The 18,657-nt window shown below is 37.8% G+C and overlaps 1 protein-coding gene across 15 annotated transcripts in view; it reads right to left on the bottom strand.

Moving 5' to 3' along the window:
• Positions 1-18,657, bottom strand: part of LRRC4C (leucine rich repeat containing 4C) — a 1,012,843-nt gene that overhangs the window by 109,075 nt on the left and 885,111 nt on the right. The window lies entirely within an intron of this gene.

Here is an 18,657-nt window from a genome sequence, read left to right as displayed (position 1 = left end):
TTAGGTTTTTTAAAGGATATTTAAATATATGACTCAGCAAGGCAGAACGCAGATTCATGTATGTAGAAATGGACACTGCCAATGTCCTTACTAAGTTAACCATTAAGCCAGAATTTAATTAATTGGGCTCATTGAAAAATATGCACAAGTGAACTTGAAGTATTTTGCTCTTTTAGCTGTAACATATTTAAGAAAAGCTAGTATCTACATCTAAATAATTTTATCAGCCAGGAGGAGAAAAATTGAATAAATGATGTCTAATCCAATAAATAACAATTTTGTTATTATTATCATGATTATGGTCATCTATATAGAGTGCTTATTGCATGTCGGGCACACTCCTAAACACTTTACATGATTACACAGTTTTAATCTTACAGAAACACTACAATGTTAACCCTAAAAGGAGGCATGGGGAGATGGAAGAGAACCAAATAGTGGCCTCTAAGAAGGATTTAGTTGTTGAAAAAGGACAAGAATAAAATTTTCATTGGCTATATTAGGCAAAACCAAGACTGGAAGGTACAAGGAAACCCAGTTTTGCTCAACTGCTATATACAGAACCTGGGAAGCAGATGCTCCCTGCTTGCAGAGGGTGTGTTGATTGCTAAAGGTACTTAGCAAGAGGACTCTCTGACCAGCTCTCGGGATGCTATAGAAAGACATCCTGCAAAGGGATGAAAGCAATGAAAGCCTCTAAGGGTCTGCCAACCCTGCAAGGCTGGACAAAAGTAATATGTGAATGCTGAGTGTATATCTATAAAAATCAATGAACCGATCAAGACACAGATGGACAATCTTGGAGAAAATTATACTTGTGTGAGCCTCTCTCACAGCACTCATTATATTCTACCTGTGTGAAATCTATTTGTGCCCTTTTATCTTCATGCCTATTAGATTAGAAGTTCATTGAATCTTGACTCATCACATACCAACTATTAACCTTGGGAAAGATGCTCATTTTCCTCTCCTGTAATAATGGAACCTGTCACACAGGGTTGTTAGGAGGAATACATTTGGTTGCATATTTAAATGATTTAGCCCAGTGGCTAGCACTAGTAACAACAAATAACATTAAATAGAGCTCTTAATTATCATTAGTTTTACTACTGTTATTTACTATTATTATTTTTGTGGTTATTACTAAGCCATATGAATGTCTCAGGTTCAATAACTTTGATAGTCATCTTTACATTCTAAGAGATCAATCAAAGCATTTACATTTTATCTGCCAACCTGCCAATCTTAATTGTCTGGGGAGAGGGAAACAAATCAAACCAACCACCTTTTTGATGAATGACTACATCGAAGAAGAGTTCAATAACATGTTTTCAAAGTGCTGCTCTCTTAACTAAAATGAAAATATGGAGTGAACAAAAGCGAAAAAAACCTGACATATTTTATTCCAGAATGTTAAAATTATTCTTTAAAGCTCATTGCATGCATGACAGAGGACCATACATTTCTCCCTTTAGTTAAGGAACTATTATATGCTTTTGCAATTAATTAATATTGCCTCCAATTGTCCTATAAAAATGAATGGCAAATTCATTTGAATGTGGCTTCTGGAATAGCAGTACCCCTTGTCCAGTTCTTGTAAGTTAATATAATAACAGCAAGATGAATTTTAGGTGGTATGTGTGTAAACTGGTTTGAGATAAGCAAAATTTTACACTGCAATTTACACCAATATTTTTCCAACAATTTTAGCAGTAGAGCTGTTTTTTGAAAGAATATGGTAGGTTCAACATAAGCAAAGGCACTTAAATTTCTATCATTGGCTGAAAAGGTGCCTCATTCTTCATGGAGGTCCTAAAACACATCTCTGGAGTCTGAAAGCAGTTAGAAAAAACATTCCTTAATTAAAATATCTCATACTATTGATGAGAAAAGGAAGTGCACAAAATAGGAAGTTATTTGACCATGTCTCACAGCTACTTAATGGTTAAAATTAGATTTATGACACATTTATTCATTTAGCTCATGTTTATTGAGAGACCTCCATGTGCCCAGTCTGTGCTAGGCTTCCGACATATACTGTGCTTATTTTTATAATTCATTAAATTTCCATTTGACAACTATTCATTTGTTATCTACAAGGTGCAGGCACTGTGTTGAGTACAGTGTGCTGAGGTGAATGTAAGTAAGAGCTGCTCTCTGCCACTACACTCTTTTTTTTATTTTATTTTATTTTTTTTTACTTATTGATTTTAAAGAGACAGTAAGAAAGAGAGAGATTTGTTGTTCCACTTATTTATGCATTAATTGGTTGATTCGTATATGTGCTCTGATCAGGGATTGGACACACAATTTTGGCATATCGGGAGGACATTCTAACTGACTTAGCTACCTGGCCAGCCTTTTTAAAAGCTAATTAGGAATGTACCAAGTACATAAATAGTTATATTAATTGGTAGAATGTAGTTAATACCATGAGAAAGCAAGATAATTTGACAAGTGTTAATTTAATAATTTCCTAGCCATATTAAAACAAAACAAAACTAGCCTGGCTGGTGTGATTCAGTGGTTCAGTGTTGACCTATGAACCAGGAGGTCACAGTTTGATTCCCTCTCAGGGCACATGTCCTGGTTATGGGCTCGATCACCAGATGGGCAGGAGGCAGCCCATCAATGCTTCTCTCTCATCATTGATGTTTCTCACTCCCTTCCTTTCTGAAATCAATAAAAAATATATACTTTTTAAAAAGCTGTGTCTAATCCACTCATCTGCTGATGGGCACTTAGGCAGCTTACAAATCTTAGCTATGGTAAATTGTGCCGCTATGAACATAGGGGTGCATATATCCTTTCTGATTGGTGTTTCTAGTTTCTTGGGATATATTCCTAGAAGTGTGGTACACCTACACAATGGAATACTACTCTGCAGTAAAAAAGAAGGAATTCTTACCATTTGCAACAACATGGATGGAACTGGAGAGCATTATGCTAAGTGAAATAAGTCAGTCAGAGAAAGATAAATATCACATGATCTCACTCATTTATGTAAAATAATGGACAGCATAAACTGATGAACAAAAACAGATCCAGAGACAGAGAAGCATCTTTCAGACTGTCAAACCTCAGAGGGAAGGTAGGGGAGGGTGGGGGTAAGAGAGAGAGATCAACCAAAGGACTTGTATGCATGCATATAAGCCTAACCAATGGACACAGACAACAGGGGGGTGAGGGCATGAGTGGGGGGGTTGGGGGCAATGGGGAGATAAGGACACATATGTAATACCTTAATCAATAAAATAAAATAAAATAAAAACTGTGTCTATTAACCAATCATCAAATCTGTTTTCATCTGCAAAGAACTAGACAGTTATAGCTTACTGAGCTAGAAGTTTATATGAAAATTTCCATACATATGACATAGATTAAGTAAAGAAATTTCTAACTTTTTAATCAATGGTTCAGAAAAAGATTATGAAAAAATGGGTCAACCTTTTTTGAGACTTCAAATACCCAATATTACTTTGTATTGGTTAATTCCACAGAATTTTGATTTAGTACTTAATCTCCATGGTGATTAAGGGATGTGAAAAATGATAACATTGGCATTTCATTGAGGTGCTTCTGGGAGGTGACTTATATGACAAATTCATTCTTCTAATTAACTGTGATGAAAGTCATCTCATCCCCTATTAGTAGGAGAAATATAAACAGAAACATGTGGTTTCCTTAATTCCTAATATTTGAAACAGAAGGAAAGATACTAACTATAAAAGCCTGAAAAAATATTTTATGTTATTTGAATAATTCCATTTTGATCCCTCAAATCACTTTTTACATAAGAGGCTATAAGAAGTATCACATTTCCATTTCCATCCTTTTTCAGATTATAGATCATTATTTTTTAATGATAAAATTCACTATTAAATAAAATTTTAAATAAAATATAAACACTAGAAATAATTGGTATTTATATATATATAAAATCTTCTAAAATTTACACTGATAGAAAGTAGAAAACACTTTGTTTACTATTTCTACCATCACTTATTAGGAATCTGGGCACTTTTAAACATAACTGCTAAGTAGAAGTTATTACCAACTGCTCAGTAGAAGATGAAATAGCTTCCCTAGGTGGAGTTTATGGTTGTCTTATAATCACTCAAGACACCAAAATTCTCTTTAACCTAAATCAGTGGTCGGCAAACTCATTAGTCAACAGAGCGGCAAATCACGGCTTGCGAGCCGCATGTGGCTTGCGAGCCGCAGTTTGCCGACCACTGACCTAAACTAAGCTTGCTTGCTTTGAACCTTCCCTCCCTCAATCCTATAACTTTCTCTCCCTCTCTCTCTGTACACTGAGTGGCCAGATTATTATGATCTCTGAAAGCATAATAATATGGCCATTCAGTGTATATCCTATATAATAAAAGGCTAATATGCAAATTGTCCCCTCCACCAGGAGTTCGACCAGCAGGCAGGCCGGCCAACCGCCCATGTTTCCTCCCCCTGGCCAAGCTGGCCAGACCCCACCCATGCACAAATTCATGCACCAGGCCTCTAATATAAACATACATACTGAGTGGCCAGATTATTATGCAGTCAGAGATCATAATAATCTGGCCACTCAGTATTTATCTCTCTTTCTCTTTCCCTGTCTCCTAATTTAAATATGGATCTTTATAAATTCACCATGTTTGCCGTCGGCATCAACATTTCAAAAGACATCTTAAGCAACCTCATTATCTGCCCACAGCACTTAGCATTTCCCCATTATAAAGCTATCCTTGGAAATGTCTTTCCTGCCCAACCAGGAAGGCCAGGATCTGGCATATAGGGCCTCCCAAAACACAGGACTGTTCTTTAAACAAATCTTCACTTATCAAAAGTCAGATGAGGAATAAGTTCTTGAGTTGGGACTAACAGAGTCCATATTCTGGACCACTGCACAGAATCACCAGCAGTACAAAGGAAACACTGACTTACTCGCTGTTTTGTTTGTTTGTTCATTTATTTATTGATGTGTGTGTTTTTGTTTTTGTGGGTTTTTTAAAAATATATTTTATTGATTTTTTTACAGAGAGGAAGGGAGAGGGACAGAGTCAGAAACATCGATAAGAGAGAAACATCGATCAGCTGCCTCCTGCACACTCCCCACCGGGTATGTGCCCACAACCAAGGTACATGCCCTTGACCAGAATCGAACCCGGGACCCTTGAGTCCACAGGCCGACGCTCTATCCACTGAGCCAAACCAGTTAGGGCAATTGGAGTGTGTTTTTTGTTTGATTGTTTGTTTTTTCTGTCAGAGAGCCTTTGAAAACCTTAATATCCTGACTTGTCCAGATATGGGGGTTATGTTATCTCCCAAATAGTTCTAAGCTGTGTAAAGTCCTTTCCCTGTATTCCAGTTCTAGGAAGGTCTGGAAGAGAGGAAGAATTAGCAATCTGTGGACACACTGGCTGCACTCTGGGAAAACTGAAGCCGGAAGCCAAAAAGCTTTTTCCTGCGAGCAGAACATGAATATTTGCCTCTTTTCTAAGGAGGTTTTATATATTCAGTTTAAAATACACCTTAGGAAAAAGCTCCCAAATGGAGTTGGGTTATTAACCCCATTTGTATGTGACCATGAATTGGACTCTGCCTTAGTGGTACCTGTGTCCAGTCAAAGCCTCAGAGCATGATTAGTTTTCTGTGCTTTGCTCACCTTTGCACCTCTACCCAGAATGTTCTCTGCCTGCCCATCCTTGCCTGCCTAAACCAGGCTCAATTTTCTGGGCCAAGCCCCAATGTCAGTGGCCTCCACACAGCTTTTCAATACTTCCCCACTAGTTATCCGTCTTTTGAGTTGCCCCAGCACTTCATTCATGTTCCTAAAATAGCCCTTATCACAACACATTATATTTTTTCTCGCCCTACAGACAAGGGTTTTCAAGCTCAGCACTCCCGATTTTTGGAGGCTATATAATTATTTTTTACTAGAGCTGTCCTGTGCAGTCGCATCATCTCGGGCCTCTACTCCCTGGATGCCAGTAGCATTATCCCTTCATTATGACAACCAAATATGTCTTTAAAAATTGTCAAATGTCCCCTTCCTTCAGGGAGGGCAACATAGCCCCAGTGAACAGCCACTGCTTCAGATCATGAGAACCACAGGGCAGAGACAGTGCTTTTTTTAATCCTACATACCCAAGAGTATTAGGCCCCTAGCAGTTAATTAAAATCTTTTGGTTATAATTAAAAGAGTCTCATTTCCTAATAACTACATGCTTTATTATAAAATGCACTAAATTCACACTTTATAAGTGAAACAAAAGTGACTACTAAGTTATACTCTGGATTCAAAGAAAGTGAGATAAAAGTCACTGGGTGTCAAAGTGAAAAAATACTCTTTCTCTCTGTATTTAAGAAATCAAATTACATATAGTACACATATGAACTATATTGCATATATGTATATACACATACACGCACACACACACATACATACACATATGCATAACAGCCTTGCCTGCATTCAAAAAACTAGATAAAAGTGATGTGATATTTCTAAATATCCCATCCTAAAATGCTCTGTTCACCAAAATATGCAATGGATCTCTAGCTTTTCATTTCCTCGAAGACTCATTCATGAAAACAGTGATGCTTATTTTGAAATTTCAAAATAAGAGGGACTTGATTAAATTCAGAAGCACGGACACTATGATATCGCCTGTCATCCTGATAAGATACTCATTTCTTCCCAAGTTAGTGCAGAACAATTTAGAGTCCTCCAACTCTGCGGCTTTCTGCAGAGCAGTTCACCACTTATTTGAACCGAAACCCAGAACCACTGTGATCACAATGCCAACGTGTGATGAGGGACTTTTCCTCACCCCAGAAGTGGACCAGCGCTCCCCATCTTCACTTATTTCCTGAGCTGAGGTTTTAATTCTGGTTTTCAAAGTCAGATAGATTTGTCTCTTCAGGTTTTACTGGTTTCAAATTCATGAAAATCTGTTGTCCTCACAGGGATCCTGCAAGCAGTAGCTGGGCATTGGACACGTCTGAGTCGTTTTTGCAAGGAAGACGTGCAAAGGCAACCCCAGCTCCTCCTCAGCAGTGAGAAAGGAGGTCACTCAGAACCAACGTGCATGATCTCCTATAAATTATAGACCATAACTTCAGTGGCCGCATTCTATTGGTTGCCTCTTTTGGGTTTTAGCTCCATGAGTTATGCTTTATAATTATAATACTATAAGATAGAGGTTATTCTTGCTCCTATAAAGAAGAAGTCATTAAATGCCAGGATAACTAAGAAATTGTGGGATGCCATTTAATGCCTCAGTGGGTAAAGCAAAATTCACTCCAAGATTCTTCTCTGATAGTAAACAGCAAGCACCTCAGAGTACACAGACGATTCTTTTGCACCCACTCCTCCTCCAAATGTGAGCCACATTCAGATGCTCATCCACAACCAGAGGTATTGCAGTCTTCCTTACTCCATCCCTCCCTGGACTGTCCTCAGCCCCATGCACAAAGGCATGCAGAAAGAAAGTAAAAGTAACCGAGATGCAAAGAAATACGCCTTAATAGAAGAGTTCCATTCAGAGGTTGAGGGGTCCGTATACCAGAGATAAGAATGAAATTTAAAAAGTCACTTTCACCTCCTCAGTTTACACCAAATGTGTCTCCTTTTCTCTGATTGTAGTTGAAAGAAATTCCTGGGCACCAATAAGTTATGCTAACTTGAAAGAGCTTACATCATGACTCACACAGGTTTGGGTCCTTAGGATGCTTTGAGAAGCCAATTCTTTCTGCCATTGTCCTGTAGCCTTTTGTGACACAACAAAGAGGACACGCTTATCTTGGCCTTTGCACATGCATTGTGGAAGGCCCCCTTGAGAGGTCAAGGTTAGGAGGCATGTTAGGCATCTGGACACTGCTTCTAATCAGCTCCATAGACTTATGATCTAGATGTCCTGTCTACTTCATGGAATCAGAAGACTGAAATGAAATGATGTGGGTGAAAGGAAGCATTGGTTAAAATCAGAGAACAATTATTTCCTTGTGGTGGTGATGTTACTGCCAACCCCTTCAAGCAATCGTGTACACACACACACACACACACAAACACACGCACACATGCACACACGTACATACCCATGCACACAAACACACACACAGCACCCCATGGAACAGAGAGTGCTCAAGACAAATGCATCTTACCACACGCTCTAGAGTTCCAAGTCAGCACAGAAAGACTCCATTTCACTGAGAGGGGTGTGAAAAGGTCAAGTATTGATTTAGGTTTCCAAGAGAAGGCAAAACATAAAAAGCCCTTTCTAAAAATATTTACTACATTTTGCTTCCCAACATGATTTCTATGCGGAGCAAAGGTGGTTTGAAACCCACAGGATGGCAAAGATCAAATGGCCCAAAGAGAAATGTGGGCATTAGGATCAATTCTACTTGGCCCTATGACCTTTCATACACAGAATGGAAAGCTCCTATACTGTTAGAGAACATATCAGAAATAAAAAGTAAAACAATCAAAAGCTTTATGTAACCCATGTATTAAAATATATGGCATGTTTTATGTGTATTTACATAAATAACATATTTTACCAAAGCACTTTCATATGGACCTGTCACTGTATAAGATATCAGCACTTCCTTTTCATAAATAGTAAACTTCAGACTCATCTTCCCATACCTTAAGTGCCTCTCAGCTCCTAAATGAAGCATTTGCATCAACACATTAATGATGTCTGAGTGAAATATTAGAGATGGCTGCAACACTGGAGAGAAAGAAGTGTGGCTCAGAAAACTTCACCTAATCCTCAAATGTAAAAAAAAATGCCACTTGGCATTTATACAGATAGTAGCAATTCCTAAATGTCACTATTGTGGTTGCAGAAGCATTCTGTGCTTACTGAAAAAGTTACTGTTTACTTGGAGTCCCAATCTATACTTTTGTGTTCAAATATCTAAGGCTACTTCTGGACTAGAAAATCCAATAGGAGTTGTAAAAAGATTTTATGTCTCTGAAATATATTTGACTTTATAAAGGCAGTATTAGAAACCAGAGGTATACCAGAACACTCAAAAACAACGTCCTCTTATTTATTTTTATGCTTGATTACTTGTGTTTTGAGCTAAATAACAAGCAAAGAAGCAGAATCGTACATAGATTGGTATAAAATCAGATAAATCTTATTTTACATCCCAGATATGATACTTTCTAAAACTTGTTCCTTAATCTCTATAAGTCTCAGTTCTCTTGTCTATAAAATGAGAATTAAAGTAGCAGTTTCAAAAAATACTCATAAGTTTTGTCTTGTGCAAAGCCAATGATTTCTCTACTAGAGTAAAGAATTATAGTGCTTTATGCAATAAAGTGGCAATGAAGCATTGACCTCAATAGCACAAAATACCTTCTTATGTTTAAGTTCAAGCAAATACTTAAAATACAAAGTCAAAGAAGGTGATGAAGCTCAGACAAAATGTATGGTCACAAAAGTTAGCCCTAACCAGTTTGGCTCAGTGGATAGAGCGTCGGCCTGTGGACTGAAAGGTCCCAGGTTCGATTCCGGTCAAGGGCATGTACCTTGGTTGTAGGCACATCCCCAGTAGGAGGTGTGCAGGAGGCAGCTGATTGATGTTTCTCTCTCATCAATGTTTCTAACTCTCTATCCTTCTCTCTTCCTCTCTGTAAAAAAACAATAAAATATATTTTAAAAAAATAAAATAAAATGAGGATTTGAAAGCAGACTTTGATTAATGTTAGGCAAGAGAGCACATGGGCCCTAAAGGTCTGAATGAAGCACAGAATATGCCATGGATTGGGGAGAGAGCAGAATGAAAGGACTGGTTTGAGCTGCTTACCATTCGTTTCCATATTTCTCTGAAGATAACCCTTTGAGCAAAAATTAACAATACATATTGACCTTCACTGCCCTACACATGATTCAAGACTAGGACCTTGGCCTCTGTAAACCTCAATGTGCCCAGCACAAAATTTTGTCTGGAAAAAAATCAGATACTCTTAAGTAATGGCATAAACATATGAATGAATGAATGAATCAATGAACAAATAAAGAAAGGTAATCAACCCATCAATTAACTACAAAACCACAGCCCCTGAATACTTACAAACCATGAAGGAAGATACATGAGGTCTCCCTTTATCATAATTTTTTTTTACTAAATACTAAATAATGAAGTATTCACAACTGCAAATGGAGAATCTATCTTATCTCTACAGCCAGGATCTGAATTTAGTAGGCACAAAGATGAGGTTGGGAAATGTGCTCCCAGTTACTCTGGCAGAAGGCAGGAAGTCATTTTTTTAGACTGGTGCTTTAGCTTCAGCCACAGTTATTCATTCAATTTTACGGGAGGAATTCATTTATGTCTTCAGGAGACAGATGTATCAAGCCATCGGGTGTTTCTGCCAATCACCTCCTGCCAAAGCCCTGATGTTTTACTTGATTAGTGCAGGCACTTTCCATTAATTTGGATACTGCTTAAGAGGGTTAGTTCCAAAGGACACTGTTTTTAGGCTCTTCTATTTTGAAAAGCTATTTAATACATTACTGCAATGAGTTGACCCCTTGCCAGGAAAGAAGTCCTGGCCACCCAATTCTAATCAGTTTCTGACACTATGATTCTAATTCTTGGCCTAACAATATGTTCTTTTTATAAAATTTGTTTTGTTTAATCCTCACCCAAGAATATGTTTTTATTGGTTTTTTGAGCGAGAGGAAGATATATAGATGTGAGAAAGAAACATTGATCAGTTGCCTCCCATACATGCCCAGACCAGAGATCAACCAGCAACCTGGTATGTGTCCTGACCAGGATTCTAAACCACAGCCTTTTGGTGTATGGGACAATGCTCCAATCAGCTGAGCCACCCGGCTAGGGTCTAATGATATGTTTACTATGCTATATCAGGAATTGACAGAAACATACAGAAAAATTCTATTGAATGAGTAGTGAAGACTAAAGAACATATATCAAGCAGGTGTTTTTCTTCCTTCTTTCCTTCCTTCCCTTTATTTCTTTCACAAAATTAAGAGCATAATAGTATTCAACTACATGCCAAGTGTAATAGACATTGTAGATGCCCACAAACAAGGATCTTCTCCCATCCTTCTACTTCCCAAGTAAACCCCAGCTTTATTCAGGTATCTGTCCTCCTCCATGCAGCTCTCCAAGCAGCCTCTTCAAAGAATGGCTCCTGACTCAGCTGAGGCAATTATGGTTGTCTCATTTTTTTTTGCTAGCGATTGGATTGGACATAGAGGTCTAGCCAACATGACATAAAGGGAGGCTTAGTGGAAATTTCTGGGGAAGTTTTCCTTACTCTTAAAAGACTCAAGAGATAAACAAACTCTTTTGTCCTGGCCTATGCCATGTCCAGGTCTGATGCCAACAATTGTCATAATCTTCTGTGACCAAAGGGGAGTTGGACTAAAGACAAAGGTGACAAGTGAAGAACAGTAGAGCAAGGTGATGGGAAGATGTCTGTCCTCAATACAACCATTGAACCAGTGAGATGAACAGAAGCACTCTCCCTTCGAACTCCTTGTTCTAGGTGAAAATAAATGTCCTTGCTTTTTTAAAGCCAGAAGAGATACTTTTGTTAAAAGCTGCACAAGGCCCTGGGTGGCACATTAACAGACATATGATTCTGTATTAAAATGACCCTTCAATAATTCAAGATTGACCAAGTAACTGCTCCATGTAACATATTGCAGCAATGTGCTCATCTCCTAAGAATAGCAGAATTGAGCACTGTGGTTCCTTTGTATCATGCTTTGCAGAGATGAATCACTCATTCACACTACAATTGCAGGGATTGCACCCAACTTTCTGATACTGGAGTTTGGATTTCAAAACAATTTAAATGCTCATATTCTTGTGTGAACTTTCATTATTCATAGCTGGGAGTTTGGGAAATAAAAAATCCACCTCAAAAACAATCTCTGTCTAATTTTCACAATTATTTCAACTCCAATTAGTTTCTCAATTTTGTCAGCATGCAATTGGAGAGTGGTAAATATTTAAATTACATTAATATATATAATTATTTCCTGTGTGTCTTAGTCTTTTTTCACCAACTAGAATTTAAGATAACTAGAAGCAAATCCTATATTCTTATAAGAAGCAAAAAGTTTCCTATAGAGAAAATATTCAATCATATATTGTGACCAGTTAAGTTACCAAGCAGACATGGAAAAGAACAATAATCTCATTCTCTTTTTCCTTCAACCATAAGTGTTTAAACTGATCTTTAATTAAGCTTACAATTACATCGGACTATAGCCTAAATATGTTCTGAATTGAATGAGTGTAAAAAGTCTGGATTCTTCAACCAATTCTTTCCTTAGAACTCTATTGTCCATCTGACACTCAAGTAGATAAGACAGAAACCAGGACGGAATAGTTCACATGTGCAGCAGTCTTCTGTAGGGCAACAAACCAATATATCTGGCAACCAGTACATCAACACAAGACAAATAGAATGATTATCAAACAAGTCCACATGACCATGGCAATGAAGAAAACAATGACAAATAGCAAAACTGTATCAGTTGCTAATCACATGCCAGGTACTGCTACATCCATTAACTTTTTTATTTTTAAATATATTTTTATTGATTTCAGAGAGGAAGAAAGATAGAGAGAGAGAGAGACAGAAAAATCATTGGCTGCCTCCTGCACATCCCCCACTGGGGATTGAGCCCGCAACCTCCAGCCCTAGCTGGTTTGGCTCTGTGGATACAGCATCGGCCTGCGGACTGAAGGGTCCCAGGTTCGATTCCAGTCAAGGGCACATGCCCGGTTGTGGGCTCAATCCCCAGTGGGAGGCGTGCAGAAGGCAGCTGATCAATGATTCTTTCTCATCACTGATGTTTCTATCCCTCTCTCCCTGCCCCTTCCTCCAGCGCATAGAGGCCAAAAGGCAGAGCTATGTGTTAGAAGCATGTATTTGGTCAACCCTTTAAAATCCTATAGGAGTTAAAGAGTTTTTCCCACATTCCCCGATATTTAAAGTTACCCTCAATTTAAAACTGAGATTTAAAAAATTGGTTTTGAAGTTAACTTGGTGAATAACTTTAAATTTGTTGACATTTGTATTTCTGACTCACTTCAGTCACCCCATAAAACACAGTGCAGTGAGAAAAAGAAGGGCCTGCAAAGAACTACCTGCACATTCTTTAGGTGGAATTCTCAGTTAGCTTGCATCCTTTGGGCCATAAAAATGTGTGTTTTGTTTGTTTGTTTGTTTTTTCTATGCTGATGAATACAGGGTGGGGCAAAAGTAGGTTTACAGTTGTGAATATGCTTAACATAGTTTATTTGTGTATTATCATTGATTAATTATTGTATTAGTTTCTATACAAACAACTGTAGACCTACTTTTGCCCCACATGTACATCCAGGCTCCCTCTGAAGAGCCAATTCCGCTACCTGATTTGGATGGCGGTCCCTATACCATCATTCTTCCTCTCCTCTCAGTGTTTCCCCTGAAAACTGCCAAGAAGAGGAATTTTGTCTTCAGGATAAATTGTGCTTGCTACTTCAGAGTCTGTTCTCATTCACCATCCGGTCCAGGAAGAGCGGGGAGTACTTTCCACATCTTCCAGACATCCAGCTGCCCCTATCTGTCCACCTCTTTGGAAATGCAGAGATTTGAAACATACACAGGCCATCCATTACTACTGATATGGCATGACTAATAGGCTACTTCAGGGAAACACAGGAACCCATTGTCCCATACTGCTTTACAACATTGAATTAAAAAGCTGAAGGTCAGGGTCTCATGCCACTTATTTAACAGGGCAGTCCACGGGTTTTGTTTTGGTTGTTGTTGTTGTGGGAACAACTGAAAAATCTGCTGTTTTGAAGGCAACATAGATTTAAATAAGGCCTTCTCTTCTTTTCCTCAACCCCGCCCAGCTCTAGCACAATGAATGCTTCCTCCTTCTACTTCCAACAGCACTTTGTGCAAAACTCTATCAGCATTTCCTGCATTGTGCTATAAATATCTGCTCCCATGTCTTTCTTCCTTGAGTGGACTCTGTAGGTCTGTCTTTCATTATCCTTTTGGGATAATTGATCTCATTGCTTTGCCCTTTTACTTTGTCTCCTGTATGTCATATTCAGGTCATTTTATTATTGCACCTGTTGAAGTAATTTAAATGTGCTTTGAGAATATACAGGATGTTGGGAAGCATTTTTTCAAAGTGAACATCACAGAATTAGATATTAATAAAGGGCTTCAATTGCTCCCTGCTTTCTAAATCCTCCATAGTCTAAAAATCCCGTTATTTCCTTTGCAATCCCAAATTGTCTCAAATTAAAAACCACACTTCAGCTGAAGTCACAACCAATGAAGGAGATGTCATTGTTCTCTTTGCTAGAGGATAGTCACTGAATATTTCAGCAAAACTCAAGTCCTAACAGCACTAATGGTGCCATTTGGCACTAAAGCATTGTCAGAAATTAAAATCTCAACAGCACAGTTTAGAGCAGGAAAAAAAATCAATAAAATTCAGCTCAGGCATACAAGTACGTGGTCAGCATTCGATGGAGGGATTATATGAATACATAAATAAACCATTAAAATCCACCAACTAGGAATCTGTTCAATTCATGGTGATTTCAGTTGATGTAGGGGCAACGGCAAATCTAAACATAATTTGTTTGTTTGCTGATTGAGAAAGAATAATTTGACAGATTTTAAACACATGTAGATAATCCATTTCTACATTTTTAGAATGGTTAATAGAATGTTTCAGTAAAAATGTGAAGCACATTTTCCAATGTGTTTTTTTTTAAATGAATAAATAAATTTAAACTGCTATAGCCCAGTTTTATTCCAACAGTTCCCAAGGCACCATCTAAATTCTTTGGTAAATCTATCATGCCCTATAATGAATACGGTATTGCTCAAAGTACTATGGATGTGAATGGAAGGAATAGACATTTACTGAATCCTGTGCATAGGTAACGTATGAAATCCTCACAACTCTCAAAGGCAAGTGTGTAATTCCCATTTAAACATGGAAAAAACTGACTAAGAAACGATTCATGTCTTGCCCGATGGAATCTACTTGGTAAATGATGAAGACAGGATTTAGCCCAAGATTGCTTTGGTTCTTTCCTTTGCCTTATGCTTGTTGATATAAAACTCATTTGAGAATGTTGGAATTTTAGAGCAGGAGCCATTCCCTCTCTGTCCAACACAAGCACACATCATTTTTATTCTCCTCTCTATCCTGTGCCAGTTTATGTGTTACCTTTACCCTAAAACCTCCCCTTTCTGATCTTCAGTGGCATGTACTGCTTCTATTACACAAGTCTGTTCTTCAGAACATTACCATCATTGTGGGGTTTGGTAACTATTTCTTCGAACTAGTTTTGTGTTCTCAGATAGAATATATAATTTGTAACTTAAACAATATGTCAAACTCCATTTATACAATGAATGGCATACATAATCGTGGCTTCTGAAAAGTGTTTAATCAAAACTGGTTAATTTACTGAGTTATTATAACTGAATTATTATACTATGTTAGTGCATGGGACTTTATTTTACACATTAGAGCTGCTTCCTCATAGTCAGGTGCAAATAATTTTTTATGAAGCTATTGTGCTTAAATGAGGTGCTTAATAGGACCTCATAGGGACCATTTTGTGTAAAACTAATAATCAGACCTTAAGGTATAATATGTTCAAGTAAAACTAATAATCAGACCTTAAGGTACATGAATTTTCAAGGCAAGGCAGATGGTCCAAGATTTATTTATTTATTTATGATATTTCAACTTCATGATGGTGTGAAAGTGATAGAAATTCAGAGAAACTGCACTTCTAATTTTGAATTGTGATATTTTCCCGAGCTAGTAATGATATGTGGAACAATACTCTCTTGTGATCCTGGGAAGTGGCCGTAAGATAATTTTTCCCAACTGTAGACTAATGTAAGTGTTCTGAGCAATTTTAAGGTAGGGTAGGCTAAGCTATGATGTGTGGTAAGTTAGGTGCATTAAATGCATTTCTTACTTTGGATATTTTCAAGTTACGATGGGTTTACCTGGATGTAACTCCATTGTAAGTAGAGGAGCATCTGTATTAGGTTTGTTTTCAAATGGGACTAGAATTATAAACTAAAAAGAAAGGTAGGAAAATATAGACTGAAGTTCATAAAAATAACGTTAGGTTTGTATACTAGAAAGTGTGATAGACTCCCTGCTACCTTCAAGAACATATTTAACTTCCTATAATTATTGGCTTTCTGCTCCATAAACTCCCTACTTTAAACCTTAATTGATTTTCTTGTTCCTCTTCCATCTGGAGTTGAAATTATATATGGACAGCAAGCCAATGAAAGGAAGGAAACTCAATCTTTTAAGAAAATGATATGGAGCTCCCTAGACAGCAAAGGAACTTCACCTGTTTTCCATATAGTACAGGAAAGAGCAAGAATGCCTTTCTGGGGGAGGGTGGAGTCTTTTCCTAAGACCCATCCTACAAGATGGAGAGGTCCTTTGAACACAAACAGTGCTTTGTGCTTCGTTGGTGACCTGTCAAAGCACCTCGTACATGCCTTTTTATAATGAGAAATGAATACCGTGAACTGTTGCAGCCAACGACACTTCAAAGTGAGTCATAAGAGGGTCATGGGTTCATGAGGCCTTCAATCCAAGATGACTTGAAAAAAAGCATGCAAAGCAGACTGGTTTTGTGACTCTGAGTTTATATTAGGAAAATGTTGCATATGGTTTTATGTTTTTATGATTTCATATACAGCTTTAAAATTTATCATGAAATTATATTACTTTATAGTATAACATATTTTTAAAAAGAGAACATGGAGAGATCTTGAAAAAAAAATTAATAAACATTATTTAGGAGAACTCCATGATTTCCACAGACTGGATTCAAATTTATGTAACATCAAACTGGCATCGGCAAAGAGATTCTTAAAAAATATGATTGCCAACACATGACCTTTACAGACTCATCTGGGGAGTCTACTTAGATCATGATCTATACCATGATCATCAACACTGGCTCTATGGACTTCAGGATCACTCACGGAGCTTTGGAAACATACTCATATGCAGACCCCCATCCCTGGAGAGTCTGAATCAGCAGGTGAAGCTCCTGTATTGATAACTTTACATTTCCTCCAGAGATTATGATGCAAAACAGGGATTTTGAACTTCTGGCTTAGAGACCCAAGGGGGCATCACTGAAGTATCTGTCTTTGCCAAGCCCTATTGCTTTCAACCATTAAAAGCTCTTTTTTATTGAGTACTCCCCAGCTTTTGCCTTCTGAAAGATAAAGCTAATATTGGTCCTTAGAGAGTCTGTACTTTAGCTAGAACCTTAGCTTACGGGCCTCAGATAGGATTGTTTTGAATTTATTTAAAATCTACAGCTGAAGCTGCTATTTGGGAGAGTGTTCCGAGTCTCGCCCCAGCTGTACCCCTCATGCTACAAACATGGTATTTCTCTAATGAGAGGTAACAGCAAGGGTGCCTAGCAGTGAAGTCAACATGCAATGTCTGTTTCACCTTAAAAGGATTCCAATACAAAGAGGTGTTGAGAGTAAATATTATAAAGAATAAGAGTAGCAAAAGCATCTATTTCTTACTCTGTACCAAAGAGTAAGCTAGGTGCATACTCTTTTTCACTTCATAACAGAATGAAGTGGGTTTCGCTCTTGTACCTATTTACAGTGATTATTTTTATACCTATTTGCTATTTTCTCTATTGATGGTGGTAAAAACAATACTTAGGAAATATAAGTTATGAAAGAGTTTGAAGGAATAGCATACAACCAGGACAAAACTGGAAGTCTAACTTACTTCAGTCTTACTCATACCACTCCAAACTGACTATCATCACTACCCTACAACAACAACACAATCAGACTAACACAATTCCACCTTTTCTTTCTCCTTTATTTGACCTGACATGTTTCATTGAATGCTACACAATAAATAAAGTTGTACAAATATTGAATATGCTATTGATACAAAGCCTTAGTTTTGGATATTCCAAGGGTTGTACATTTCTTACCCCTGCCCCATCTTGGGAGTAAAAGATTCCTGAATGGAACTTGTAAGCCTTAAAAGAGGGCCTGAGGCAATTCTTGTATTTGAGGCAGACCCTGGAACATCTGGCTAAGAAATTCTCTTTTAAAATGTGCAATTCCTTCTTAGACTCTTCTGCAGAAAGGAAGGAGGTTGTAATACCCAAGACAAATAAAACTAACCCATATGGGGCTTCTAGAGTTAATCCGAGGATTCTCCTGAAAGAACAGCTCTTATGTCCTCCACCTCCTATTCTAGTGAATAGCCAAGCAGATGATCTATGCCCACTGAAGGTAAAGATGAGAGAATGCATTCCTTCAGGTGGATACATACATTAGACCATTCTTCCATTATTAAAGCCAGCTCTCCATTCCAGTTAAGGAAAACACTGTCGTCTTGGGCTGCCATAACTAAACAATGCAGTCTGGGCTGCTTAAACAACATAACTTTATTTCCTCACAGTTCTGCAGGCTAGAAGTCCAAGATCAATGGGTCTGCAAGTTTGTCTTCCTCTGACATCTCTCTCCTTAACCTGGAGACAGCCACCTTCTCACTGTTTTCTCACATAGACTTCCCTCTCTGTGCCTGCAAGTCTGTGTTCAAA

This window comes from Plecotus auritus (assembly GCF_963455305.1).
Source record: "Plecotus auritus genome assembly, chromosome: 9".
Lineage (NCBI taxonomy): Eukaryota > Metazoa > Chordata > Mammalia > Chiroptera > Vespertilionidae > Plecotus > Plecotus auritus.
Note: the sequence above shows the minus strand (reverse complement) of the source record. Positions and strands in the feature narration are given on the sequence as shown.